This window comes from Delphinus delphis, chromosome 8, assembly GCF_949987515.2.
Source record: "Delphinus delphis chromosome 8, mDelDel1.2, whole genome shotgun sequence".
Taxonomy (NCBI): Eukaryota; Metazoa; Chordata; class Mammalia; order Artiodactyla; family Delphinidae; genus Delphinus; species Delphinus delphis.
The window spans coordinates 26,747,579-26,775,184 of NC_082690.1; the positions used below are offsets into that span (position 1 = coordinate 26,747,579).

Genomic DNA, 27,606 nt, shown 5'->3' on the forward strand with positions numbered 1-27,606 from the left:
TAGCGTTCAAATGACCCCTTCCCTCAATGCCGTACACGTGTTAAAGAATATACTCCGTGTGTCCCCATTCATTCCGTCTTACTTCCTATGAAACACAAAGGAGCTGCAGCTTGATGGGAGGAAACAATGGCCTCCTTCTCCTTCTATGGATATCCCGTTGCCAAAGGCCCCGTGAAAGGCTCTTGCATTCAAGGGTGTAGATCATATCGACAGGCGCCAAACACCGCTAAATGAGGAGAAATAAGACATACAGAACATGCTCCTGAGAAACACGTACATTTAACTGCACGAAAAGCATGCCTCTTCGTGGAGTCCGAAATCCTCCCCAGCTCAGCTTTTTTTGCCATGGGGCAGAGTGGTAACTGCTGCTTCCATGGCCAGCTAGGAAAGGTAGGTTTGCAGGTCTCGCCTGCCTTTCAGCGCCCGTCCAAACTGCGTGGACAATATCCACAGCCTGCCCGAACATCCTGCACAAAACCGAGTTTTACAAGAGTGTAGGAAATGCTTCCAAGTTCTCTCAGGGTAAAGAGGCCATTGCTCTGGCTGGTCGGCCTTCACTCCCACTCTTTTGGAGCACAGTGCCCTCTGGGCAGTGTTGATAGTTATGGTAGGAGAAGCAGTTGAACAGATGTCTGCCCCGGTATACTTAACTGCATCCACACTTCGAGTGTATCTCACACTCCAGGAACCAACACGGTGCACAGAACTCCTCTGTGGTGGTAAGAAACAAGAGGCAACAGTTCTTCTCGAGACTCATGCGTGATGAGGCCTCCTGAAATTTTGTTCCTTCCAATCCCGTTGACACCCCGTAGATTGATTGCCACGTGATGGAGCGACACAATGACTGCTTTTACAAGTGCATGGAACAATGCTCAGTGGGACGTGAGTGTAAGAAACTCTAGTGTTACACTGACAGGGTTAGGATGAAACGCCTCTGACCCCCTCCAAAAAGGAACTTTCCAAGAGACAGCACATGGTCACATCCCCAAGAACATCTCCGCCCGTGTGCTCGGATAAATTAAAGGAAATCTGGCAACTCTGGGAGACTCTGAGGTGTACGTGCCTTGAAAATGCTTATAGCCACCCTGGGGGTCAGTGTGGCACTTCTGGACAGTGAGACACCGGGTCTCCTCATGGAACCCTAGGGTTACGTTGCTGGGACTTAAGGCCCAACATTAATCATCTGCTTGGGTTATGGTGGTCCCTGTCCAGAAGCAACAGTTGCCAAAGATTTCATTTCTTTGAGCTCGTGAGACAGCATAGCATGTAATACCACAGAGGAGACCTGCCTCTCTCCGGGTTTGCAGAGGTTAGCTTTTCTACTAGGGCGGTGAGCACAGAGATCCAGTCAATGCCCAGTGAGAGTTTAGAAGGTTATTGTTGCAGGTCTCTCTGTGTTTAGGCCACTGTTCAGCTGCAGTCTGTAAAGTGCATTCAGGGAACAACCAGAATCTCTAACACGCCCCGCATCTCGTTGGGAAGGCAGGAACAGCACATTCTCTCCTCGGTGAAGACGTCTTTTCTTGCAGACTGCCAGGGAGAACGGAACAGGGAAACAGGGACAGGGAGAGAGAGAGGGAGAGGGAGAGAGGGAGAGAAGGAGGAGAGAGGGAGAAGAAGGGAGGAAGAGACCTCTTTCCCTCTCCCTCTCTCCCTCTCTCTCTCTCCCTCTCCCTCTCTCTCTCCCTCTCTCTCTCCCTCTTCCTCCCTCTCCCTCTCCCTCCCTCTCTCCCTCTCCCTCTCTCCCTCTGCCTTACCTCTGCCTCTCCCTCCTTCTCTCCCTCTCTGGGAGGGAGTGAGGGAGATGGAGAGACGGAGGGAGAAGGAGAGTTGGGGCGAGAGGGAGAGGGAGGAGAGGGAGGGAGGGAGAGGGAGAGAGGGAGGGAGAGAGGAAGGGAGGGAGAGAAGTCTTTCGCTCCCTCCCTCTATCACTCTCTCCCTCTCCACCCTCTCTCTCTCTCTCCCCCCTCCCTCTCCATCTCTCTCTCTCTCTCTCCCTCCACCTCCTTCCCTCTTCAGAGAGGGAAGGAGGTGGAGGGAGAGGGAGAGGGAAAGAGGTAGAGCCAGAGCGTGCGGACAGAGACAGAGGAAGGGAGAGAGGGAGAGGGAGAGAGGGAGAGGGAAAGGGGGAGAGGGAGAGGGGGAGGGAAAGAGGGAGAGAGAGAGAGGGACAGGGAAAGAGCGACAGGGAGAGAGGGAGGGAGAGAGGCAGAGGGAGAGATGGAGGGAGAGGGAGAGTGAGAGGCAGCGAGGTAGAGGGAGAGAGGGAGAAAGGGAGAGAGAGAGAGAGGGAGAGAGGTAGAAATGCTGAGGAAGGGGGCTCCCTCCCCCCCCCACTCCCATCCTCTCCCTACTGCTTTCTCTTTTTTCTGCTTCAACAAACACCAGGTGCCTTTTAGATCAGTCCTGAAGTCAACGTTGATGCTTGGACAGCCTGACCTCCCTGCTGACTTCCAGCCCAGGACCACCGCTGGGAGATGAAGTCTGCGGGGCCCTGGGCGGTGGGCTGCACAGGCACCTCCTCTGATGCCCAATCTCTCCTCGTTTATGAGGCAGCCCACACTCCCCTCCCTGACTCCCCAAGATTTGGGGCCTTTTTAATATGTGTCGATAATGCCATGAGCTACTATTTAACTCTTCCACGAGGACCCATCTCCCAAGATGCAGTGGTTTTCAGCCTTGGCTGCACTAGAGAACCCCCAGGGAAGGGAGAGACGCCTCTCCCTCCCTCTCTCTCCCTCTCCCTCTGTACTTCTGTCTACCTCTCTCTCTCGCCTTCTCCCTCTGGGGTGATGCCCGATGAGCTCAGAGTCGCAGATGGCCCCCCATCCCCTCTCTGTGGCTTGCATGGGGGATGGGCCTTCTCACTGTGGCCCGGGCACGGCCTTGACATTCAGACATCGGGTCCTGCATGGACACTTGTGTTTGTTCCATAGCGCATGTGGCTGCAGTCTGTGCTTCTGTAGATGGGGGCTGTGCATGAGCCCTTCATCTTCGCCACAGACACCACTGGTGCTCGCTCGGCCTCGCGGGTGATGCGGGGGGCACAGGGGACAGTCTTGTGTCCCCACCTTCTTGGGCTACAGACAGGCCATGCTCGTTCTGTGGTGACCGGGGGGTCCCAGGAGAAACCCACCGCAGACCGGAGAGGTGGCCCCAGAGAAGGTGGCGTACGCCTGGGGCCGGGCTGCCTGCAGCACGATGGGAGCTACAGATCGCCATTGTGGCCATGGTGGCCAACTTCAAAAAGCCTACGCCCAACACGCCCTCCCTGCTGCAGCATGATGAGTGGGAGACCTACTTCCATGACTTTGGGCGCGGGATGCACCAGCTCCGCTCCCAGGCGCACGGCTGCAGGCAGGGGGTGGGGAGGTACCAGGAGCACATGGGCCTCAGGCAGGCCCTCGCCATGGGATTCTTTCCCTGATGTCACCCCGCACGTGGCGACGCCCTCGGTGTCAGTTTCCATCATCAAACCCCAGGCACTGGGCGCGAAAACAACGAATATGGATGCCTTCGAGGCTCTAGAGGCTGGAAGACCCAGATCAAGGAGTCAGGGCTGGTTCCCTGCATGTTAAGTACATGTACTCAGGAGTTGCCTTAGAAAATACAAAAGAAAAGAAAAGAACGTGGCCTGCAAGTCTGCTGACAGCTGGTTATGAGAACCAGAGGGAAGGCTCTGGCGCCAGGGGCGCTGTGCTGGGTGAGGCCCTGGGGTGGGTGCCAGACTCCGAGGAGGCTCAGCAAGTCCCACGCACTTACCCAAGTCGGGGGCTGCCAGCTAAGAGTCTGGGCTCAGGATCCAATGCTCGTTCAGTCTTCCTGCGGTCAGCCCTTCGTCCTGAGAGTGATGCTCGCACAGGCTGCAACGCGAAGCATGGGAACAGTTTATTGAGCTGTGCAGCCGTCACTACTACCATGCTTTGGACTATTTCGATCAACCCCAAAATGTCCCTCACGCCCTTAGCTATCACTCCATCCCCTCGCCAGCTCCTGATATCCAGGAACTGACTCTCTGACTATGTGGATCTACCTGTTCTGGACGTTTCTCCTCAGTGGTGTCACACCCTGTGTGTCCTTCTGTGTCTGAATGCTCTTGCTGAGCATCGTGTTCTCAGGATGCATCCATGTGGCAGTGAGTGTCAGGGCTTCACCACTTTGTGTGCTGAGGGACTGAGAAAAGAAAAAAGAAAAGAAAGGAACATTGCATGAAGTCTGGTGACAGCCGGTGATAAGAACCAGAAGGAAGGCTCTGGGGTCAGGGGCACCATACCCTGTGAGGCCCTGGGGCTGCTGCCAGGCTCCATGGAGGCTCAGGAATTCCCAGTTACTTCCCCAAGTGGGGGGCTGCCAACTTACCGTCTGGGCCAAGGACCCACTGCTCGTTCAGTCTTCCTGCGGTCAGCCCTTAGTCCTAAAAGCGATGCTCTCACAGGCTACACCGGGGAGCATGGGGACAGTTTACTGAGCAGTGCAGCCCTCCTTACTGTCATGCTTTGGACCACTTCCATGGTCCCGAAAATGTCCCTCACGCCCTTAGCTATCACTCCATCCCCTCGGCAGCCCCTGACAACCAGGAAACCACTATCTGACTCTGTGGATCTACCTGTTCTGGACGTTTCTCCTCAGTGGGGTCACACCCTGCGTATCCTTCTGTGTCTGACTTCTCTCGCGTAGTGTAGTGGCCTCAGGGTGCATCCACGTGGCAGGGAGTGTCATGGCTTCAACCCTTTGTGGGGCCTAGTGACGTAAAGAAGACAAGAGACAAGAAAGGAACGTTGCATGCAAGTCTGGTGACAGCCGGTGATGAGAAAACGAGGGGAGGCTAGGAGGCTGGGGGCGCCATGCCCTGTGAGGCCCTGGGGGTAATGCCAGTCTCTGTGGAGCTTCAGCAACTCCCAGTCGCTACCCTAAGTGGGGGTCTGCCAACTGCATGTGTGGGCATAGGACCCACTGCTCGTTCAGTTTTCCTGTGGTCAGCCCTTGGTCTTGAGAGAGATGCTCTCACAGGCTGCAGTAGTGAGCATGGGGACAGTTCAGTAAGCTGTGTAGCCGTCCCTACTACCGTGCTTTGGACCACTACCATCACACCAAAAGTGTCCCTCACATCCTAAGCTACCAGTCCGTCCCCTCGCCAGCCATGAAAACCAGGAACCCAAGCTCTGACTATGTGGATATACCTGTTCAGGACGTTTCTCCTCAATGGTGTCACACCTTGTGTGTCCTTCTGTGTATGACTTCCCTCGATGAGCATCGTGTCCTCAGTGTGCATCCATGGGGCAGCGAGTGTCAGGGCTTCACCCCTTTGCGTGCTGAGGGACAGAGAAAAGAAAAAGAAAAGAAAGGAAAATTGCATGCAAGTCTGGTGACAGCCGGTGATTACAACCATAGGGAAGGCTCTGGGGGCAGGGACGACATGCCCTGTGAGGCCCTGGGGCTGCTGCCAGTCTCCGTGAAGGCTCAGAACCTCCCAGTCACTTCCTCGAGTTAGGGGCTACAAACTGTGCGTCTCGGCCCAGGACCCACTGCTCGTTCAGTCTTCCTGCAGACAGCGCTTCTGCCTGAGAGCCATGCTCTCACAGGCTGCACCGGAGCACGGGGGACACTTTACTGAGCTGTGCAGCCGTCCCTACTGCCATGCTTTGGACCACTTTCATCACCCGAAACATGTCCCTATTGCACTTAGCTATCACTCCATCCCCTCGCCAGGCCCTAACAACTAGGAACCCACTCTCTGACTATGAAGATCTACCACTTCTGGACGTTTCTCCTCAGGGCTGTCACACCCTGTGTGTCCTTAGGTGTCTGACTTATCTCACTGAGCATCGTGTGCTCAGGGTGCCTCCAAGTGGCAGCGAGTGTCAGGGCTTCAATCCTTTGCGTGCTGACGGACGTAAAAAAGATAAAAGAAAACAATGGAACATTGCATGAAAGTCTGGTGAGAGCTGGTGATGAGAACCAAACGGAAGGCAGTGGGGCCGGAGGCGCCATGCCCTATGAGGCCCTGGGGCTGCTGCAAGTCTCCGTGGAGGATCAGCAACTCCCAATCATTACGCCAAGTGGGGGGCCACCAACTGAGCGTCTGGGCCCAGGAGCCACTGCTCGTTCAATCTTCCTGCAGTCAGCCCTTCATCCTGAGAGTGATGTTCTCAAGTCTACAAAGGGGAGCATGGGGACAGTTTACTGAGCTGTGCAGCCGTCACTACTGCTGTGCTTTGGACCACTTCCATCACCCCCATATGTCCCTCATGCACATAGCTATCACTCCGTCCCCTCGCCAGCCCCTGACCACCAGGAACCCACTTTCTGACTCTGTGGATCTACCAGTTCTGGACGTTTCTCCGCAGTGAGGCCACATCCTGTGTGTCCTTCTGTGTCTGACTTCTTTCGCTGAGCATCGTGTTGTCAGGGTGCATCCACGAGGCAGCGAGTGTCAGGGCTTCACCCTTTTACGTGGCCTAGTTGGGTAAAGAAGACAAGAGGAAAGAAACGAATGTTGCATGCAAATCTAGCCACAGATGGTGATGAGAAACAGAGGGGAGGCTATGGGGATGAGGGCACCGTACCCTGTTAGGCTCTGGGGCTGCTGCCAGTCTCCGTGGAGGCTCAGCAACTCCCAGTCACTTCCTGAGCGTCTGGGCCCAGGACCCACTGCTCGTTCAGTCTTCCTGCAGTCAGGCCTACCTCCTGAGAGCGATGTTGTCACAGGCTACAATAGGCAACCTGGGGACAGTTTACTGAGCTGTGCAGCCATCCCCACTGCTGTGCTTTGGACCCCTTCCATCACCCCAAAAATGTCCCTCAGACCGTTACCTATCACTCCGTCGCCTCGCTAGCCCCCGACAACCAGGAACCCAATCTCTGACTATGTGGATCTACCTGTTCTGGACGTTTGTCCTCAGTGGTGTCACACCCTGTGAGTCCTTCTGTGTTTGACTTCTCTCCCGTAGGGTAGAGGTCTCAGGGTGAATCCAATATCAGCGAGTTTCAGGGCTTCACTCCTTTGCGTGGCCTAGTGAGGTAAAGAAGACAAGATAAAAGAAAGGAACGTTGCATGCAAGTCTAGTGACAGCCGGTGATGAGGAACAGAGGGGAGGCTCTGGGGCTGGGGGTGCCGTGCCTCGTGAGGCCCTGGGGCTCCTGCCAGTCTCCTTGAAGGCTCAGCAAGTAACAGTGACTTCCCCACGTGGGGTGCACCAGCCGAGCATCTTGGCCGAGAACCCACTGCTCGTTTAGTCTTCCTGCACTCAGTCCTTGGTCCTGAGGGCGATGCTCTCAGAGGCTGCACCGGTGCATGGGGGACAGTTTACTAAGCTCTGCAGCCATCACCACTGCCATGTTTTGCACCATTTCCTTCTCTCGAAAAATGTCCCTCACGTCCTTAGTTATCACTCCTTCCCCTCGCTAGCACCTATCAGGAACCCACTCTCTAACTATGTGGATCTACCTCTTCTGAACGTTTCTGCTCAGTGGGGTCACACCCTGTGTGTCCTTCTGTGTCTGACTTCTCTCGCTGAGCATCGTGCTCTCAGGATGCATCCATGTGGCAGTGCGCGTCAGGGCTTCACCCCTTTGCATGGCCTAGTGACGTAAAGAAAACAAGAGAAAAGAAAGGAACGTTGCATGCAAGTCTGGTGACAGGCGGTGATAAGAAACAGAGGGGAGGCTTTGGGGCCGGGGGCCCCGTGCCCTGTGGCCCTGGGGCTGCAGTGAGTCTCCGTAGAGGCTCAGCAACTCCCAGTCACTACCCCAAGTGGGGACCCGCCAATTGAGAGTCTGGGCACAGGACCCACTGCTCGTTCACTCTTCCTGCAGTCAGCCCTTCGCTCTGACAGCCATGTTCTCACAGGCTACAAAGGGCAGCATGGGGACAGTTTACTGAGCTGTGCAATCGTCCCTACTGCCGTGCTTTGGACCACTTCCATCAGCCCCTAACTGTCCCTCATGCACTTAGCTATCACTCCGTCCCCTCGCTAGCCCCTAACCAACAGGAACCCACTCTCTGACTATGTGGATCTACCTGTTCTGGACGTTTCTCCTCAGTGGGGTCACACACTGTGTGTCCTTCTGTGTCTGACTTCTCCCGCTGAGCATCGTGTTCTCAGGCTGCATCCACCTGACAGCGAGTGTCAGTGCTTCACCCCTTTGCATGGCCTAGTGATGTAAAAAAGAGAAGATAGAAGAAAAGAACGTTGCATGCAAGTCTGCTGATAGCCAGTGTTGAGAAACAGAGGAGAGGCTCTGGGGCCCGGGTCGCCATTCCCTGTGAGGCCCTGCGGCTCCTGCCAGTCTCCTTGGAGGCTCAGCAAGTACCAGTGACTTCCCCATGTGGAGTGCGCCAGCTGAGCGTCTTGGCCGAAAACACACTGCTCATTCAGTCTTCCTGCGGTCAGCCCTTCGTCTTGAGGGCGATGCTCTAAGAGGCTGCACCGGTGCACGGGTGACAGTTTACTAAGCTCTGCAGCCATCACTGCTGCCATGTTTTGCACCATTTCTTTCTCCCCAGAAATGTCCTTCATGCCCTTTCCTATCACTCCTTCTCCTCGGCCAACCCTGACAACGAGGGACTTATTCTCTGACTCTGTGGATCTACCTGTTCTAGACGTTTCTCCTCAGTGGGGTCAGACACTGTGTGTCCTTCTGTGTCTGACTTCGCTCGCTGACCATCGTGTCCTCAGGGTGCATCCACGTGGCAGCGAGTGTCTGGGGTTCACCCCTTTGCATGCTGAGGGACGGAAAAAAGATAAAAGAAAACAATGGAATATTGCATGTAAGTCTGGTGACAGCCGGTGATAAGAAGCAGAGGGAAGTCTCTGAGGCAGGTGTTGCCGTGCCCTGTGAGGCCCTGGGGCTGCTGCCAGTCTCCGTGGAGGCTCAGCAAATCCCAGTCACTTCCGCAAGTGGAGGGCCGCCAACTGAGCGTGTGGCCCCAGGACCCACCGCTCGTTCAGTCTTCCTGCGGTCAGCCCTTCGTCCTAAAAGCGATGCTCTCACAGGCTGCACCGGGGAGCATGGGGACAGTTTACTGAGCTGTGCAGGCATCACTACTGCCATACTTTGGACCACTTCCGTCACCCGCAAAATGTCGCTCATGCACTTAGCTATCACTCCGTCACCTCGCCAGCCCTTGACAACCAGGAACCCACTCTCTGACTCTGTGGATCTACCTGTTGTGGATGTTTCTCCTCAGTGGTGACACACACTGGGTGTCCTTCTGTATCTGACTTCTCTCACTGAGCATCGTGTTCTCAGGATGAATCCACGCGGCCATGAGTGTCAGGGCTTCATCCCTTTGCATGGCCTTGTGACGTAAAGAAGACAAGAGAAAAGAAAGGAACGTTGCATGCAAGTGTGGTGACAGCCGGCGATGAGAAACAGAGGGGAGGTTCTGGGGCCGTGGGCACCATGTCCTGTCAGGCCCTGGAGCTGCTGCCAGTCTCCGAGGAGGCTCAGAAAATACCAGTGACTTCCCCACGTGGGGGGCGTCAGGAGAGCATCTTGGCCGAGAACCCACCGCTCGTTCAGTCTTCCTGCGGTCAACCCTTTGTCCTGAGAGCGATGCTCTCACATTCAGCACCAGTGAGAAGGGACAGTTTACTAAGCTCTGCAGCCATCACTACCACCATGTTTTGGACCCTTTCCGTCATCCAAAATACGTCCCTCATGCCCTTAGCTATCACTCCTCCCCCTCGGCAGCCCCTGACAACGAGGGACTTACTCTCTGACTCTGTGGATCTACCTCTTCTGGACGTTTCTCCTCAGTGGTGACACACACTGGGTGCCTTTCTATCTCTGACTTCTCTCGCTGAGCATCGTGTGCTCAGGGTGCATCCACGTGGCAGCGAGTGTCAGGGCTTCATCCCTTTGCGTGCTGAGGGACTAAGAAAAGAAAAAACAAAAGAAAGAAATATTACACGCAACTCTGCTGACAGCAGGGATTATAGGCAGAGGGAAAGGTCTGGGGTGGGGGCGCCATGCCCTGTGAGGCCCTGGGGCTGCAGTGAGTCTCCGTGGAGGCCCAGCAACTCCCAGTCACTACCCCAAGTGGGGAGCCACCAACTGAGTGTCCGGGCCCAGGACCCACTGCTCGTTCATTCTTCCTGCAGTCACCCTTTGTCCTGAGAGCGATGCTCTCACAGGCTGCAACGGGGAGCATGGGGACACTTTACTGAGCTGTTCAGCCGTCCCTACTGGTGTGCTTTGGACCACTTCCATCACCCCAAAAATGTCCCTCACGCCCTTACCTATCAGTCCGCCCCCTCGGCAGACCCTGACAACCAGGAACCCGCTCTCGGAATCTGTGCATCTACCCGTTCTGGACGTTTCTCCTCAGTGGTGCCACACCCTGTGTGTCCTTCTGTGTCCGACTTCTCTCGCCGAGCATCGTGTGCTCAGGGTGCATCCACATGGCAGCGAGTGTCAGGGCTTCACCCCTTTGCGTGCTGAGGGACTGAGAAAAGAAAAAAGAAAAGAAAGGAACATTGCATGCAACTCTGGTGACAGCCGGTGATGAGAACCAGAGGGAAGGCTCTGGGGTAGGGGGCGCCGTGCCCTGTGAGGCTCTGGGGCTGCTGTCAGTGTTCGTGGAAGCTCAGCAACTCCCAGTCACTGCCCCAAGTGTGGGGCCGCGAACTGAGCGTCTGGCCCAAGGACCCAGTGCTCGTTCAGTCTTCCTGCAGTCAACCCTTCGTCCTCAGAGCGATGCTGTCACAGGCGGCACCGGGGAGCTTGGGCTCAGTTTACTGAGCTGTTCAGCTGTCACTACTGCTGTGCTTTAATATTTTCTAATTCTACTTGGTTCAGTCTTGGAAAGTTATAACTTTCCAAGAATTTGTCCCTTTCTTCCAGGTTGTCCATTTTGTTGGCATATAGTTGCTTGTAGTCGTCACTTATGATCCTATGTATTTCTGTGGAGTCAGTTGTAATTTCTCCATTTTCATTCCTAATTTTAGTGATTTGAGTTCTCTGCCTTTTTTTCTTCATGAGTCTCTCTAAAGGTTTATCAGTTTTATCTGCTCAGAGAACCAGCTTTTAGTTTTATTGATGTTTGCTGTTGATTACATTTCTATTTCATTTATTTTTGCTCTAATCTTTATGATTTCTTTCCTTCTACTAACTTTGGGTTCTGTTTGTTCTTCTCTCTCTAGTTGCTTTACACGTAATGTTAGATTGTTTATTTGAGATTTTTCTTGTTTCTTGAGGTGAGATTGAATTGCTATAAACCTCCCTCATGGAACTGCTGTTGCTGCATCCCATAGGTTTTGTGTCATTGTTTTTTCATTGTCATTTGTTTCTATGTATTTCTTTTTCATCTTTGATATCTTCAGTGATCTCTTGTTTATTTAGTAGCACACTGTTTAGCCTCCATGTATTTGTGTTTTTTACAGTTTTTTTCCTGTAATTGATTTCTAATCTCATAACATTGTGGTGAGAAAAGATGCTTGATATGATTTCAATTTTCTTTAATTTTCTGAGGCTTGATTTGCGACCCAAGATGTGATCTGCCCTGGAGAATGTTCTGTGTGCACTTGAGAAGAAAGTGTATTCTGCCACTTTCAGGTGGAATGTCCTATAAATATCAATTAAATACATCTGGTTTATTGTGTCATTTAAAGATTGTGTTTCTTTATTTATTTTCTGTTTGGATGATCTGTCCATTGGTGTAAGTGTGATGTTAAAGTCCCCCACTATTATTGTGATGCTGTCAATTTCCCCTTTTATGGTTGTTACCATTTGTCTTATGTATTGAGGTGCTCCTATGTTGGATGCATAAATATTTATAATTGTTATATCTTCTTGGATTGATCCCTTGATCATTATGTAGTGTCCTTCTTTGTCTCTTGTAACAGTCTTTATTTTAAAGTCTCTTTTATCTGATACAACTATTGCTACTTCAGCTTTCTTTTGATTTCTGTTCACACAGAATATCTTTTTCCATCCCTTCACTTTCAGTCTATATGTATCCCTAGGTCTGAAGTGGGTCTCTTGTAAGTGGGTCTCTTGTAGACAGCACATACATGGGTCTTGTTCTTGTATCCATTCAGCCAGTCTGTGTCATTTGGTTGGAACATTTAATCCATTTACATTCAAGGTAATTATCAATATGTATGTTCCTATTATCATTTTCTTAATTGTTTTGGATTTGTTTTTGTGGGTCTTTTTCTTCCGTTGTGTTTCCTGCCTAGAGAAGTTCCTTTAGCATTTGTTGTAAAGTTGGTTTGGTGGTCCTGAATTCTGTTAGCTTTTGCCTGTCTATAAAGCTTTTGATTTCTCTGTTGAATATGAATGAGATCCTTGCTGGGTAGAGTAATCTTGGTTGTAGTTTTTTCCCTTTCATCACTTTAAGTATGTCCTGCAAGAAGAATCAGCTTCCTTGTACTTTTTTTTCCCTTGCTGCTTTTATTTTTTTTCTCTGAATTTAATTTTTGTTAGTTTGATTAATATGTGTCTTGGTGTGTTTCTCCTAGGGTTTATCCTGTATGGGACTTTCTGTGCTTCCTGGGCTTGGGTGGCTATTTCCTGTCCCATGTTAGGGAAGTTTTTGACTCTAATCTCTTCGAATATTTTTTCATACCCTTTCTACAGTCAGGTAGTAGTGTTTTCTATAGAAAATCATGCCTTTTCCTTTTATAGAAGACCCAATAAGCAAGAATATTCTTCAATGACAAAGATAACAAAGAAATGTTCTTTTTAATATTAAGATTTGGGGAGAGTAATTTCAAATATTTTACATGCTGTTGGCTCCAGAAAAATGCTTGAAAGTTTATCTTGAACTGCAAGAAAGAAAAACCAGCAGAGAAATAAGCAACAGAGCCAGAATTTTCATCCTGCTCTCTCTCTCATGTGTCTCCATATAACGTAATTATTTCCACATAGCAGATCCAGGGCGAATGAATGGGTTTTTTGTTGGCTGTTTCAACTTGTGTTAGTTTTCTGCACAGTGTTTCATTTCTTTTTAAACCAAAGCAAAGGGTAGATATATTTTCTACTGAGAGTAAAAATAAGAAAGGAAATTTGTGTACCTTATTCTTCAACTTCTATATTTTGTTTTAGTAATGTAGTTATTTAAAAAACAAGATACTTTCTAGAGCTAACATTCTTCTCTAAAAGAGGTTTTACGAAATTTTGAAGCATGCATGTTCTGGTTTAAAAGCCAATTTCAACACTTCTTTAGGAAATAATATCCTCTCATTTCATGTTTATTTTTCCTATTGAGCACAACATTTTTTTAGAAAAAGTAGAAATTCAAATTGCTGCTAAGGAGGCAATTACACCCAGTTTGAGAAAAAAAGAAAAAACATAAAAATTTATCTTAGGATGTTAATATCAATTTCCTTTTCTCTTCTTTTTGCTGACTAAAAAATTAACTTGGAAAAATAACAAATGCCTAAATTTACTATTTCATTTTATCATCAGAGACAAAAGTGGTTTGAGTTTTACTTAACTTCAAGCTAATTTAGTTTAGTTCTGACTATAATAATAAATTATTTAGGAATATCAGAATCTTAGAATCTCCTCATTGGAAGACAAGTTAAAGAGTTCAAATACATGTTACTGAGGTGAAAACATAGAAAATAAAGTAAAAGGTTTTCAAATATTTAACATAATTCCCTTCAAGAAATTTTCATGTAAAAACATTCAAATTTACAAAAATTCCCAGGCTTTAAAAACTTATTTTAAAGCATCTCTGTTCTCTTATATATCAATTAGTTATTTTACATAGTTACCTAAATTGAAAATACTAGATATAGCCCCCAATTACAATGAAAAAAAACAAAAGTATTCCAATTTTCAACTTCTCAGGAGAACACTTGTGACGCAATGTGAGGCCCATCCATGTACCAACCTGAGCATCTTCGAATGTGTATCGCCCAGGCTCCTTAACATTCTGTGTGGTTTTGTCATAGCTCTTAGAATCCAAGTTAATAGCACTGCGGGCTCCTGGAGCCAGAAATTCTTGCCCTATTTCCTGAACTCTAGAGGGGACTTCGCTAATAGGCCTTTTCTTCAAGTCCTCCACTGCTAGCCAGAATCTATGCAAAATGTGACACCAAACATTTACTCATAATCCGAAAATTCTTAAATTATTGACCTATCATTCAATTCACAATGAAGCATAATAATGTATTCATTTTCTCTGAGCGCTTCCAGAAACATGCCTTTACCGATTTTTAAAATTAGTTGCATTCAAAGATATAACATTTGGGGAAAGGAAATCTTGAAAACTATCTCTTTTAGATGTTCTCTGTTAAAAACAGATCTGCCAGGGTCCTGATTCTGTACAACCTTAAGTTTTACTGAAACAAAGGAACACTGCTAAAGAACCATTTATTAGAAAGGAAGAGGAGTTTGAAGAGCATTAAGGTGAGTGACGTGGATCATCTGATTGGGGGGGATAAAGTATGCCACATAGTTATCTTTTGGATCTTTTGTCCATTTGAGCAATGAGGGTTAGTATGGAGAGGATTTTCTGCTTTACCAGGTAAGGGAATTACAGTGAAGCTTTACTGGAATTAAAAGAGGCCTGGACACAGATTAGAAAATGCCCTAAGTGGAGAAATCAGGGCAAGTAACTAATTTTAGGCGATTTAATTCAGAGAGTTATGAAATGACAGAAGCAGCAAGCTTTAATTGTTCAAAAGGCTTAAATTTGCAGAGGCATTATAATAATTCAGAAGGTTTGGAAAAAATAATACTGACTCACTGCTAAATATAAAAATATATTTGATATGCTTCTGTATAGAATATAGTATATTCTGAAAGGAAAGAACACCAGAACATGTTTTGCTTGATAAAAGCAAATAGCAAAGTCTAATAAGAAGTCACATTCTATTAATGGGTTTCATTTTTTAAAATTTTGCTCTATATTATGTCTTTTTGGTTAAACCTAGAAATGATGACAAAATGAATAAGTATATAACACATCATATAGTGTTTTAAAATTTAAAAAGATACTTGAAAAAGGAAGTACTAGGTCTATATTATCCTCAACAGAGGCCAGATGTGATCATGAAATGGAAAAGATGATGACAGAGGTGAAGGTCACTACAGGCTAGAGTCTTAAGGTAGAAGGGGATAAGCAGTACCTTCATAACTATTATGTTTTAACTTGCGGATTAATGAAAGTTCAAAAATAAGTAATAAAGTAGTTGAGCTACAATTAGAATATCCAATATTAGTCAACCTAGTAAGTTTCCAGTTTCTAGATACCATTTTCCTGTAGATAGATGACAGTAGATAATCCAACATGAATGCTTTAAACATAAAACTACCATGGGTTGCTTTCAGAAGGGAAAGGTCAAGACCATTTCCTTTTAAACTACAGATTCTGACACTGTGCAATCTAATAGGAATGCTAGGTGCAAACTGAGGGAACATGTGTTATAATTCAAGCTCATTCAGGTTCATTTCAGCACTCTTTGAACACATAGATAAAAATAATGTCTTTGTCCTTGAACTAGCAAAGATACACAATTCAAATGGCCATAATACAAGGAAGCACATGAGAGATTCTCAAGGAATAGCACAAACCGGATAGTCTGGGAATGCAGAGCAGGAAGGAGCCCCTCTGCTGGGGCAAGTACTGGCTTGGAAAAGGGAGTTCTAGGAAGGCTGTACAGATGCAGTGACATCTTAAATAGACTTGAAATTACGGGTGAAATATCAAAGGGTTGAAGAGGTAATACTAACAGCATCTACACTGACAAGTAAGTGCAGGCACTATTCTAAGTGATTTAGCTATATTAATTCATGCAATCCCTACAACTTCACAGAGTATGTGTTAATATTTCCCCCACTTTAGAGAAAACTGAAGATATGAAGGATAAGTCACTTATTTAAGTTACCCTCTCTGAGTGCCACAGCTATGGTTTGCCCCCAGATCTACAGCAGATGGCATGCTCAAAACCACTCTCTTGAATGCCTCTTTAAAAGTATCACTGCCTTTCTTATCCTCAGCATAGTCATTGTAATAATTTAGTAGAATGTAAAGGGCACTGGCTATTTATTATAGCCCTTTATTATATGGTAGCTGGACTATGAGGAATTATCTTAATGTCTTTGAGCCTTGATTTTGTCATCAGTAAAATGGAATGCTAATGCCTATCTCACTGGGTTTCCATTAGATTAAATGAGATAAATTATGTAAAGGGCACTTTTGAAGTGCTTGACATATTTTTAGGCACTCATATAACATTCATATTATTACATTTACATAGTACTTACTCTGCTTTACCTGAAAAAGGAATGAGCAAAAATACACCAAGGGAGAGCAGAAGTTATATTTGAGGAATAAGTACTTATCAATAAGCAGTTTTTCTTGACTATTGTTTCTGTCTCAATACTAGAAGAAAATGCTCATATAAGTGTCACACTTCCCTAAATAACAGATGCTAAATAAGATGCATTGAGACTTATTTAGGTGTAATTAGCCCTGCTGGCTAACTTGACTGTTTTGTCTCCCTCGGTCTGTGACAACAGATACCTAGGCAGAAGCAGGGGGTTTAGGTTGGGGGAGCAGTGGACAGCAGCTTGGTATTGGATTATAGAAAGCCTAGGATGCCAATTATTAGTAACCTGAATCTGAAAGATGCTTAACTTCTTCCAGTCATATTTTGCTTGCCTGTAAAATGGGGCAAGAATATTTACATTTCATTTCTGAAGTTATGATTAGATGAATGATAATCAGAAATAATAAATACAAAATACAGCATGGCATACTTATAAAAGTAGTAAATATGAAGCATATTATAGCATATAGAAGGTATTCAAGAATTATATCTATATTTATCAATCAGTATGGAAACATAACGCTTATGGTATATACTCAAGAAATATATATGTAACTATATATGAAATATATAATATTTTAATTTTACTTTGTTTTTATTTCAACATAACATGCAGTAAAAAAAATTAACAGGATTTATTAGCATTTACAATGCTTACAAAGAAAAAGGACTCTAAAAGCAATTTAGTTCAGATTTAAGAAATTGCTCTAATTAAACACTTATAATAAGTCTTTCCAAATGATCAGTTTAGCCCAAAATTTACGATAGCATTTGGTAGATATTTATGTCTGCTATGTGCAATATTTTTATATAACCTCTGATTCTTGGGATATCCAGCCCCTGTTTTCCTAACACAGCAGGAAAAGACATATACATGTGGCCATTTAAATTAAAGGAAGAAATGGAGTAAGGGAGATCCTAGACTGCAAAAATATATGCAAGCATTTACCTTTTCCAGAACTAAATGCTTCTTCCATAAAAATATTAAATATCTAAGCCCTGTAGAACTAGGGCCGGGACTACTTCAAATTATTATGTATTTTTTAAATTTAGGACAGAAAGCCTTTTGGACGATATTTATACATTTTTCTCATAATGAAATATGTACTATTTCTTATATGTAATTACTTAATCAGGCAATCTAGTGTGGCATAGAATTACTGAGATAAGAAATAGTTAAGGCACGGATTAAGAAAACAGCAGTGATTCAATTTCATTCATGAAACAAAGTTTGCACATGCTATTCCTTTTGCCCCAAACTTCTTCCCTCTTCCTTTTTAACCTGGTTATCTCCGTGTCATCCAAACCTAGAAGCTGTTTCCCTTAGGATGCCTTTACTGTTTCCCTTAGGATGCCTTTACTGATCTCCACCTCTGGGTTTGCCATTCCTCTGTATTTCTCTGATCTAATACCCATGATTTTGTGTTGTGATGTTTTCTTCTCTGTATTCACCATTAGGCTGTACTTAAGAGCAGGAAGATGTTTATTCGATGAAGTGATACTGGTGGGGCACTGCTTATTTATTTCTTCATCATGAAACCCATGATGTCAGCATTTTTTCAAATACTTAGAGAATTAGAGGAAACTCCACCTCCCCATCCACTAAAAGCCTAAAAATAGACTTTATCTCTGCTTTATTTTTATTCGTTCTTGTACTCAATAATTGATAAGTGACCTCAGGATAGAAAATATTATTTAGTAGGTCCAATAAAAATCCTTAGCAACTGCAGACCTTGTGAAAGTCTTGTCAAACAAGTGTTCTCATAAACTTGAAAGAGAATAGGAAGCTGCATCCCAACAATCCATGACAGGCATGCACATATAATTAAATTCCTCCAGACTCTGTGTGGACAACTTGCTTAATCCATGGGACATCTGTCAAAATTTTATGTATTTCTGAATGGTTTGGTGTTGGTCTGTTAACGCTCCTGAAAAGAATGTGACTTTATGGAGCTGCTTATTTCCAGTGAAAACAAACGAATGCTGATGCCTTTCTGTAAATGAATTTCATAGGACTGCATAAGTAATGGGAAAATAAATTAGGGTGTTAAGTTTCAAAAGAATAATGAATGAAAGAGCTTGTAAAAAAACCATTTTATGTAGTGGAAAGTTATCACTCATTTCAGTGATCTTAGAGACATTCAAATCTATTCCAATGTCTCACATTTAAAAATTCAATTTCCAGGGGCCTCAAGTCAGAAAAGTTTCAAAAATATGTAAGGATGCTGTTTACAACAGATGGGAAGGAAGCGCACCCCTCCAGCAGGGCTCAGTGAGGTGCTGCTCTCAACTGCACTGAGGCTGTATTTAAGTGTACAAAGTAAATGTACTCCATAGTCTTGTTTCAAGTTTTAAGAAGCACTCAATCTCTTTTTCTACATCTTACTTGAGATGCAATATACAAAGAAGACCAATATTGATAAATAGGTGATATTTTAATTAAACTGCATAAATATTATCAATGATTCCACACTTTGCCAAATACTAGTCTGTTACACTTCTTTATGCAGGCCATTTCAAATGCATCAGATTTACATAGTTAAAAGATCAGGAGACAGTGTAAAATAAACCTTTATGAAGGAAGTGATAATGTTGGACAAAGTGCTTTGCTTTCATTACCTTCTCTTCTTCCAACAGGAGGCAGAAATTCAATGGACCCGTATCATCATGATGTTGGTGGGATAGTAACTGGTCTATCAAGTGCGAAAATAACCAGACTCATCACAGGTAGGTCTCTCTTTCATATAGTATAAGATTCAAACAACATGGTTTACCTTAAGTTTTCTGAGCTGAATTCTGACTCTAGAAATTTAAGGAACTGTTCTTTCCCAACTGGATCTTTCAATGCTTCATCCATGCCAAAACCCTCTGCTGGCTTGGTTCTTTGCTATAAAAGATAAAACAAAGCCAAATATATTCCTTTCATTACAAATTCTATCTTCTGCTATTATATTTCCCCTCACAATCATATATGATTTTAATTTCCCATCTTTAGCATATTTTTCAGAAAAAAAATCTGATTGATGGATCTGCATGAAATCATGAGATGAAAGTTAGGCATTAATAATAAAAATTTGTTTAATAAGCATTAGATATATCTTTATATATCTAATTGATTCTCTCTTTTAGATTTTTTCAGCAACTTTATGAGACAGATCCTATTATAATTCTTATTTTAGAAATGAAGAAATCGAGGCAGAAATAGGGTTATAACTTGCCAATGTTGAACAGATAATATTCCAGACATTCCTACCCCAGAGCTCAATTTCTTAACCACTACACAATGAAGTCTCATGGTGGCAGGTTGTATTGGAGGAAAATGCATTGAGACTCAAAAGACTTAAATCCTGGTTTATGACTCTGCTGTTGATTAAATGTGTGACCTAGTCCTGGTTGAGTCACAACATTTTGGAGTTCCAACTTTCCATCTTTATGGAAAGAGTTTTATCTTATAGAAAGAGTTCCATCTTTCTATAAAATCTAGAATTTAACGGATGAAGAGATCTGTACTTGTCAAGCATTTAAGAACCACTGGATGGAAGAGAAGGTCCATAAATGCATTCTAGAGGAGTGCTGCAGAATACTAAATCCTCACTCTGTAAAGGGGTATGCAATGATCGTTTTATGACTCCATCAAGATTGATGATATAATTCTTCCCTTATATAGCTGATGAAAGAAAACAGGGAGTCTTAAACTGTGCTTTGGTTTTCTTAAGAAGTCAGTTTCTCTTAGAGTGTTTATGGTAAATTCATTTTGTTTTAAAATTGAATTTATAAAGGCATACTTGTATTGGGCGTAAGTAACTATGGATGTAGCATTCATTTTACTTGAGTAGATGGGCTTTTGTGGCTATGCAGATTTTCAAGGAAGCTAAAAACAATGAGCTAAATTTTAAGAACCAAAAACCCAATTCTGACTAGTCTTCCTTGAAACGCTTGCACCTCTAATTTTTTGTGCCATTCTTTCTGGAAATGCAAATCTAATATAAATGCAAATATCTAACGTTCAAAAACCATTACTTTGAACAAGATCTTTATATCATGGCTAATGTAGACACAGAGTAAAATTACTTTTACAATTAGCCATAAGATTCTTCCTATTTCAATCAAACTCTGAAATAAATGAAATATTTGGAAGGAAGACAAAATGTCATTTACCTTGCTTCAAGTTCCCAGAAGCAGACAACCATGGTTAGAAGGGTCAGGTGGCACAAGAAAAGGGTCATATTCTACATACTGTTCCGTGTAACTTAGCAGACTCGAGAGAAACATTTTCATTTTCCTTAGTTTTCTGTCTGAGGTTTTATCTGATCTTTGTAAGGGACACTATAAAAACGTCTGGCCGGGCTTCCCTGGTGGCGCAGTGGTTGAGAGTCCGCCTGCCGATGCGGGGGACGCGGGTTCGTGCCCCAGTCCGGGAAGATCCCACATGAGTCATGGCCTCTGAGCCTGCGCGTGTTCGGAGCCCGTGCTCCACAGTGGGGGAGGCCACAACAGTGAGAGGCCCGCATACCACAAACAAACAAACAAACAAAACATCTGGCCAAGGAATCCTTGCTTGCTTATAGAATGAAATCCAATAGCAGTTTTCATGTTTCAATAACTTTAATGCATCAACTTATTGTGCTTCTTGGAAGACAAATATGGCTAAGGATTCTCTCTCTCCCCCATGCCTAAGCAATATGAATTAATATCCCTCCATTAAAATGAGGCAAAATGGAAAAGGTCACTGTGTAAAAGGAAGTGCTAAAGGTCAGTTCCAATCCTTGGTCAACTAGCCCACCCACAGCACAACAGAGAAGTTTAGCTCAACTTGAAGAAGGGGTTAAATGGAAATTTTTTGTCAAAAGTATTTACAGGAATTAGGTAAAGGGGAATCAGTGACAAGTATTTGAAAAAAAAATATCTAAAAAAAACCTAAAGGGAAAAAGGAGAGGAAAAAGTTGGAGAGGTAGGATCTGGCAATGCCCCAAAGTGAAGAACATGAATGCATTAAAAACAGAGTTAAATGAAAAATAGGAAAATATATAAAATCTGAGTTTAATTCAAATTCTGAAGTCATAAAATAACTGAGTAGTGTGAATGTTAAGATGAATTTACAAAGAGCTTCTAAGTTGCCAAAATGTAACTTAATAAATTGAAAGTTTCATTTCTCCTAGCAGGAGTGAAAAGATTCAACTCCTTGGAATTATCTTCTGTATTTGATTCTGGTTGCACAAAGATTGGATAATAATGATTATTCTATCATTCGAAGTACAACAAAAGAGCTCTTTGAAAGTTTTCCATGTTCAAAAAGGAAAAGGAAAATAATATTTCTTACAGGGCTCCAATTATTTATAACAATTTTCCTCCCACTAGTTCTCTTACCATATTGAGCACATTTAATTGTCATATGAAAATTTTTTAATTTATATGGGTGTCTTGCAATACTTACTTATCAGCAACTTTTGACATTTTTAACCGGTGTCTATCTAACTGTATTTGCCAATACTTTAACTGAAAAAAGAGATAAGTAGTTACATTCTCATAATTTTCAACTCTAAATTCTGATAGACTGAGCAATTCTAAACAAGAATATGTTCTCAACCAGTAAAATTTCAAAGTCTGTAGAAAAAAAATCAGACATGGGGGTTTTAAAAGAGTTAACAAAAAATTAAACTGTTTGAATGTAAACATAACCCGTATTGCAGAACTGCAGTGAATTTGAACATTCTGCCTGCTTTAACAAAATGTAACTTTATTTTAAAAGTGTTGTAGAAATTTTAGCATTTATCCAAATCAGAATCAGTTCTCCCTCAAACATTAAATTCGGAAAATAAATGTCCGTTATTCGTTACTATAATTTCAAAATAAACCCTACTTCCTAATACTAACCCAACAAAAGCATCAGTGATATTTGTTTTAAGAATAATTGTATCAACATTTCAGGACAAATTCTTGGACATAATAACACGTGGAAAATTTAAAACTCTCTGAATTACTTTTCCTTCATGGTGGCTATAAATATAGTAGAAAAAGTATGTATTACACAATTGATAAACCATGTTACAATAAAATATTAGGGGAAAATAAGCAAAAGGAGAAAAATCCCATGACTTAACTAACCAAGAGATTTAACTATGATTTGATATAAGACCCTTGGTGTTCGCTTTGAAATATTACTTGAAGCCAACGCTATTGATCAATGTATGAAACAAGAAACAATACATACCATGACTGTTCTTCAGTGTTAATGAGGGAAAACTTCAAGAGGCTTATAGATATCAGTACTGCAGAAACAAGATTAAGCACTCTTTTGTGAAGATCATGCCACATGACTGGAGGTGGAAAACACATGACCTAACGTCACCAACCTCTTGTCTTCTCATTCTTTAAGACAGAGTTCTGGAGTATAAAGTAACCCTTAATAATGGAGGCACCGATAAATCAGTGTGTGTAATTTTTAAAAATTGATTAGAGGAAAAAGGATTTGGGGAATTAAAGAGTGAAGAATTTTGAAAACTATCTCCATATACTGATACATTTTCAAGTGACTACATATCTTAAAATCACCTTTTCACTACAAATCTATATGAAACAGTCAATCCTAAAAATCAGTTTTTAAAATACCTACTATTAACATCAACATCTGGTCTTCATACCTGCTACTCTGTATGTAACCCATGTACCCTGTAAACCGTTATTATAGGTTGACTCACCTGTTGTTGTAACTCATCTTTGGAGGTTTAGTTTCTGGTGTGGGTGTGTGGGTAGGACTGTGACTTCTAATATCATTTTGAAGACCATAGACAGACTATATCAAAATAAAAGCAAAATATGTTAGGACAAAATACCATTTATAGTCACAGACTTTCTAAAAGGTAGTTTCGTGTTATATATCCAGTAAGGTAACTCAAAGCTTTGCTGCATACTGGATCAAAGTTCAAAAGGCACTGCTATCGTAAATGCTATCACAAATATGGATGTAAAATAGAAGCACAGCTTTTTGGAAAAAATACGTGGTTAGATTAACTGACAGAATAATTGATTATATGAAAAAAAAACTAGCTTAGTGTGATAAAGTGTGGGGGTGGGCTGAGAGTACTAAGTTGGGGAATGACAACACAACACAACATCTAATACATATTGATTTCAGAATAAAATAGAGGTGGATATAGAATAGAATAGAAATGTAATAAGCCAGCCTAAAAATAATCTGAGTTGTTTTACATAGGAAAGGAATGGAGTACTAAGGAGAGAAACTAAGTTAAGAATTCCATTGCTGATTTGGTCTCTGATGGTATGATAAAGACACTCCAGGGTGCTCCTACTTTCCCATCTCAAAATTGGGTTATTTACCTTACAATACTGGCCTTGTCATTTGGTTCCATTGGGTGCCACTTGCAAACATCAGTGACCCCTAAGGTTTGCACATCTTTGAAATTCTTAATGTTCCAGTGCTTCTTTACTATTTTGTCAAAAGGTCAAACCCGCTATTTAGGAACGCTCTATTTTGAGAAAGACCCATAGTATATTTAAATAAAGATCTGGGGACTTAAAGGGACAAAAATTCATTCCCAACTGAAGGTGAGATATCTCATATGTCAACTCAAGGAAGCGGCCAAATTAATTTTTGTTTAAATTCAAAGTATTATTACTTTAAAATAAAGAACTTAGTGTAGCTACTGAGCACTTTTTCTTTGGACATGAGAATGAAGGATGAGGACATGATAAAGTTTCATGAGCCCTGCAGAAGAATTAAAGTTACCAAATAGTGGAAAGAAACTATTAAAATCAGCAGAGGATAGATGCTTAACCAAGCCAATTTTCAGGCCCATCACCAAACTTACCAGTAACTCTAAATTCAAATGTGTTGTTAACTGACCTGTTTTCACTTGGACTCCACCTCTTCTTAATGTTAAGCTTTTGGTTCTATACCTGGGCCCTTTTTCCTTATGACTCCCTGTTATTTTGATCTTAGCCCATCTTTAACATATTTGACTTGGTTTTCAGACTATCTTTGGTAGGTCCTTCAATCTTCCCTCCTTTGCCATAGCCCCAGTATCTTAAAACTCAATTCTTGTTACTGGGCATACATTGCAACCCAAGGAGTAGCACATACGCTGTGAATTAATTAGTAACAGGACTGAACTAAATGGATTGGACTGTTTCTTTTTCTTTCCTTTTGGCATTTATTCAACTTTTATTGAACACCTGCTATATGCTGGATATAATGCTAAGCATTAGGGATATAGAAATAAACAAAAATAGGTATGCTTCTTCTTTCATTGGAACTCACAACCTAAAGGTTACACAAGAATCACACAAATAAACATGATTAAAACTGTGATAAGTATCATGAAAGAAAAGAATGACAAAAGCATAGTGCCTAGAACAAAAGGAGACTTAATTTCCACTGAAGAAACAGAAAAGCCCTACATGAACTACTACTACTTGCTTTTGAGGCCGATTAAATACCATAACCATCTGAACTCTGAAATAACAGCTGAGGTGGCTATTTAAAAATTAGGCAAGTGGGGCTTCCCTGGTGGCGCAGTGGTTGAGAGTCTGCCTGTCAAGGCAGGGGACACGGGTTTGTGTCCCGGTCCGGAGGATCCCACATGCCCGTAGAGCGGCTGGGCCTGTGAGCCATGGCCGCTGAGCCTGCGCGTCCAGAGCCTATGCTCCGCGACAGGAAAGGCCACAGCAGTGAGAGGCCCGCGTACCGCAAAAAAAACCAAAAAAATTAGGCAAGTGAAAGATCACTAATAATGAAACAATCGTACTATCCAATGTATTTTTTCAGTTGTCTCACGCTAATTTTTGGTAAAGAAAATAAAAAAGATTCTAAGGTGTGGTTTTTCCATTCTTGCTTACATTGGTTTAATTAAAGTTCTTTAATAAGAATCTCTAGTTCATGTAAAACAATGCTTTTAAGACAAGATAGCTGACAGTCCTAACAGTAAGTTTTTTGGTTAAGATTTAAAATAATTTAAAAGATTTCTAGGGCTTCTCTGGTGGCGCAGTGGTTGAGAGTCCTCCTGCCGATGCAGGCGACATGGGTTCGTGCCCCAGTCCGGGAAGATCCCACATGTCACGGAGCGGCTAGGCCCGTGAGCCATGGCCGCTGAGCCTGCGCGTCCGGAGCCTGCGCTCCGCAACAGGAGAGGTCAAGCTTTATAGAAAAATTCTAGAAAATTTCTAGAAAAAAACACAATTTATGGTGTCATAGAAGTAAAATGGTCCATAACTTATCTTCTAGCTCTACATTTCTATTATTATTTCAATATGCATGCATTTCATATCGTCTTCATGAAGTTCTATATAAGACCCAAGCCGTTGGGCAGTGTTGTTTCAAGTAGTCTTCCAGCAGCCTGGCCACTGGCTCTGAGAAGTTTCCTTTTTAACGTTACATGTAAGTAAACATCATGAATTCTCCATTTCATGATTCAGGGACCAGTGATAGCTGGACCCAGATAGCTTCATTTTCTGGGGACCAATGATAGCTTTTAACTTTGATTCTTGGCTAGAGTGAAAATAGCCACGAATAATGTAATTTTATTTTCAGGGCTTAATTTACGTGTAAAGGAGGTAAGAAAATTGATCCTATTTTAACTGACAAGTTATGAGGATCATTTGCAATGTAAAAAGATTTGCATATTTTAGAAAAATTAAATGTATTAGAAATCTTGGCACAGGGTGGGTAAGGCTAGAGAGAAAGATAAAATTTTCTCAGTGTCTTAATATTTGCAGATAGAGGAAAATCAAATTAACTAATTGGGATCCATTTTGCATTTTAATAGCAAAGATAATTACTAAACCAAGATGCTTTTACTTGATTAACACAGCTTTTATTCCCCAGGGTGCCTGGATGAGCACTTTTCATATGTAGTATCGTCTAAATGAATATTGAATAGGTTATTCATTAAATGAAACAGATTTGACTTTCTACTTAAATCTGTTCATATGTGATTTCACTTTACATTTCAGAAGAGATCTAAGAAAATTCTCTCCTACTTTTTTTTTTTTTTTTTTGCTCAAGGGGAGGGGACTTTAAAATAAGAACTAAAGAGTGCAGGAAGCTTTTATGACTTTCTATGTGGAATGGAATTTCTGGGATTTTTCTAACTGGTGACGAGGGAGGGAATATTTCTCTTTCCTTTGGATTCTCAGCTCAACTGGAGAATGATTGTGACGATATCTGATGCCATGTGGAGGAAGCCAGTGCAGACGGAGGGCAGAGAAAGGAGACTAGAGAAGAATGAGGGAGAGAGCTCTGCCTATGTCTGAGTCCCTGTGTCCAGTAATATCCGGGGCTAACTCTGCCCTGGCCTACTCCCAAGGTTTTAGACTATTCCACTCTTTTATCTATTTTGAGCGAGTTTCTCTTTGCTTGCAAGTTTATTGTACGTCTTATTTAAAACACTTTTGTGCTGCTCTAAGATATGACTAATTTATCCCATTTTATAACACATTAAAATTTAAATTTCCACATTTTGCATATGGAAATAAAGAAATACCAATAGTTTCATGTATAAACAGCGATAAACACTGCAAACTAATTCTTCCCAAATTTTCAAAAAAATGATGCAATATGATGCACTGGTAAGACATCTTCACTAAGTGCTAAAGGGAGAGTGTAAACAATTACTTTATTATTCTTTAAGTTCTATCTCATCAATCCATATACTTTTCCTTATGAATCAGAGCATAGCTCACTTGGTGTCTGTTGGGGGAAACGACACAAAGTAATGTATTCTGAATTCAAAAGTCAGAAAGTGGAGAGAAGTGGCTTAATGTACTTTGGGAGAGCTGATAGATTTTTGAATTTCGTTTCACAAAGCTCGTCCCGGTACACTCAGGCCATGCTGTGAGCAGAGGATGAGAGGAACGGAGTAGGGCTGATCATAAGAGAGAGGGGCCAATAGGCTTGCTTTGGTCTGGCTTTGTCTCTTTTTCTCAGTGATATGCTAGGGGCAAAAGCTTTTGAGCACCTCATCTGAATGGATTTTATGGCACTTTTCCTGTAGCTTCTTTATCCTAACATCAAGATAAACTGTCTTACAAGAAAGAAAAAGTACTTGGACTGTTTTGGGGCCTTTGAACATAATGCTATGTTTCTAGGGATGGAAGAAGAAGACAAGAAATAAGACTACAAAAAAAAATGTTTAGTACTTGCTGGGGCACATATCCTGGAAAATGCTGCATAAGAAAAAAGCTACGGAAGCGAAGGTCTTGAAGTTTGTGGGATGCTTTGATCTAGTGGCACTGACCTTCGGCTGTGTCTTCAGAGTGATTGCTATAGGCCAGACATTCTTACGTGCATCAACCATTTTTT

General features: G+C 43.1%; 1 pseudogene; it reads right to left on the reverse strand.

Annotated features, from left to right (window-relative positions):
- Nucleotides 1-10,306: 10,306 nt before the first annotated feature.
- LOC132429387 (regulator of G-protein signaling 7-like) overlaps nt 10,307-27,606 on the reverse strand; it is a 31,342-nt pseudogene continuing 14,042 nt past the window's right edge.